The following is a 3153-nucleotide window of genomic DNA, read 5'->3' as shown; positions in this document are numbered from 1 at the left end:
ACCAACTAAGAACGGCTATGCACCACCACCCACAGAATCGAGTAAGAGCTATCAATCTGTCAATCCTTTCCGTGTTCGGGCCGGGTGAGGTTTCCCGTGTTGAGGAGTCAAATTAAGCCACAGGCTCCACTCCTGGTGGTGCCCTTCCGTCAATTCCTTTAGGTTTCAGCTTTGCAACCATACTCCCCCAGAAACCCAAAGACTTTGGTTTCCCGGAAGCTGCTCGGCGGGTCATGGGAATAACGACGCGGATCGCTAGTCGGCATCGTTTATGGTCGGAACTACGACAGTATCTGATCGTCTTCGAACCTCCGACTTTTGTTCTTGATTAATGAAAACATTCTTGGCAAATGCTTTCGCTTTGGTTCATCTTGCGCCGGTCCAAGAGTTTCACCTCTAGTGGCACAATAAGAATGCCCCCGGCCATCCCTCATAATCATGGCCCCAGTTCCGAAAACAAACAAAATAGAACCGGAGTCCTATTCCATTATTCCTAGCTGAAGTATTCAGGCGACCGGCCTGCTTTGAACACTCTAATTATTTCAAAGTAAACGCTTCGGACCCCCAGGACACTCAGTCAAGAGCATCAAGGGGGCGCCGAGAGCAGGGGCTGGGACCGCCAGCTCGATCCCAAGATCCAACTATGAGCTTTTTAACTGCAGCAACTTTAATATACGCTATTGGAGCTGGAATGACCGTGGCTGCTGGCACCAGACTTGCCCTCCAATGAATCCTTGTTAAAGGATTTAAAGTGTACTCATTCCAATTGCAGGGCCTCGAAAAAGTCCTGTATTGTTATTTTTCGTCACTACCTCCACGAGTCGGGAGTGGGTAATTTGCGTGGCTGCTGCCTTCCTTGGATGTGGTAGCAGTTTCTCAGGCTCCCTCTCCATGGTAGGCACAGAAAGTACCATTGAAAGTTGATAGGGCAGACATCCGAATGTATCGTCGCCGTCACAGGGACGTGCGATCGGCCCAAGGTTATCTAGAGTCACCAAAGCGGCCGGGCGAGCCCAGATTGGTCTTGGTCTGATAAATGCACGCATCCCGGGAGGTCAGCACTCGTCGGCATGTATTAGCTCTAGAATTACCACAGTTATCCATGTAACAGATGGAGCGATCAAAGGAACCATAACTGAGCTAATGAGCCATTCGCAGTTTCACTGTACCGGCCGTGTGTACTTACACGTGCATGGCTTAATCTTTGAGACAAGCATATGCTACTGACAGGATCAACCAGGTAGCCGCACCTGCTGACAGTGTGGGGGCCGCGTGCCCATCTCCCCGACCGGCAACCTTCACGCACCCCTCCCTCTCAGAACCCTGCCAGGGGAAGGAGCCAACCCGCCTGGGTGGGAGGGCTCACTGGAGGGGTGTGGAGAGGTGCAGTCGCATGGGCACCGGCAGGCCCAGCCGTCTCCCCCGGGAGGGAGAGGCAGGCTGAGGCGCAGCCTGAGTGAGATGCAGGGGTGCCGGAGCCTGGCGGCAGCGATACCCCTCAGAACAGTCGTTCCGAGCTGCTGTGGAAATGTGCTGGGCAGAGAGCAGTGACGGCGTGGCGCGCAGGGCCTTCGGACCTGCTGAGCAGCAGCATTCAAGGGCCTGGCGCCACCTGACCCCTCCTGCTCGGGTTAGACACCTGGGCTGCCGGGGCAGCTCGGCCTTCACTCTGCTGGGTAGGGTCTCCTGCCAGGCGACAGGCCCTCGAGTCGGACGGTCCATGAGCGGTGGAAGCGCTTTGCTCAAAACAACAGCCGATGCTGGCCAGGCAGTCCATCCCTAAACGGACAGAGAGTGCCCAATCGATCGGAGTATGGCTGGGGCATCCCCTGGCAGGCCACCCTGTGCAGGGGGTATGCTGGATTAGCGTCCCTGCCTGCTCATGGGCAAGCAGACTCGGAGAAAAAGGACCATCGGGAAGGGGCTGAGAGGCAGGAGCATAACCGGGCCCCTGGGGGCCCAGCAGGCGGGCCCAGGTGCTACCTTCCCCTGTTTCAGCATCACCAGACCTCACGGAGATCTAACTGAGAAAACTCAGAAAAAAGGACCATCGGGAAGGGGTTGAGAGGCAGGTGCGTACCCGGGCCCCTGGGGGCCCCGGCAGGTGGGCCAGGGTGCTGCCTTCCCCCGTCTCAGGATCGCCGGACCTCACGGAGGTCTGACCCAGCAAACACGGAGAAAAAGAACCATCGGGAAGGGGGCTGAGAGGCAGGTGTGCGTACCCGGGCCCCTGGGGGCCCCACATCGGGCGGGCTCGGGTGCTGCCTCCCCTGTCTCAGGATCCCCAGACCTCACGGAGGTCTGACCCAACAAACTCAGAGAGAAAGCACCATCGGGAAGGGGCTGAGAGGAAGGTGCATACCCGGGCTCCCGGTGGGCGGGCCCAGGTTCTGCCTTCCCCTGTTTCGGAATTGCCGGACCTCATGGAGGTCTGATTGATCCTCTCCCTAGTAATCCGGAGGAAAATTACCCCCCTTTCTTGTAATCCGTGCACACGAGGTGACAGAGGGGACCCAAGGCGTGACTGTACACGACCTCCTGGAGCCCTCGCTGGGATGGGGGAGGCAAATGGACCCTCATCGGGACTTCCAGGCAAGCCCAGCCATCTGGTCACCCCATTGGAAAGCATTTTGCGCGACCAGATGGCTGAGGGGATAGGCGCGGCCAGATGGCCAAAGGGATAGGCGTGACCAGATGGCCGAGGGGACAGGCGCGACCAGATGGCCGAGGGGAAACACGCGACCAGATGGCCGGGCTCGAAAGGGAAGCCATCTGGTCGCTCTGTGCCCCAACGAAAGAGTGAGCGGGTGCCGGGGCATGGGGGACCGGAGACCCATGGCCCCCAGCTGGCCCCCAGCCATGGAGGCTGCATGGGGGACCCGACGGGCCCTCCGACCCCGGGCCCGCGGACACCTTGACAAGCAGGGGAGGCCTGCACAGGACAGACATACCCCTGTCCCGGGCCCTTGGCAGAGCGGCAGGCTGGAGGATGGGGCCCAGGGCCGGAGCACCCGACCCGGGGCCCTCAGGGACCTGGCCGGAGCTCCTGAACCCAGCCAAGCAAGGGGAGGCTCTCCAGCCACAACGGAACCCCGTCCCGTGCCTTTGGCAGTGCCGCAGGCCGGGGTACGGGGCCAGGGCCGGCACCCCCGA

At 59.7% G+C, this 3153-nt stretch overlaps 1 pseudogene; it reads right to left on the bottom strand.

Annotated features, from left to right (window-relative positions):
- Window positions 1-1243, bottom strand: part of LOC146812922 (18S ribosomal RNA) — a 1761-nt pseudogene extending 518 nt beyond the window's left edge.
- Between the last annotated feature and the right edge of the window lie 1910 nt (window positions 1244-3153).

This window comes from Triturus cristatus, chromosome 7, assembly GCF_964204655.1.
Source record: "Triturus cristatus chromosome 7, aTriCri1.1, whole genome shotgun sequence".
In the NCBI taxonomy this organism is placed as follows: domain Eukaryota; kingdom Metazoa; phylum Chordata; class Amphibia; order Caudata; family Salamandridae; genus Triturus; species Triturus cristatus.
Note: the sequence above shows the minus strand (reverse complement) of the source record. Positions and strands in the feature narration are given on the sequence as shown.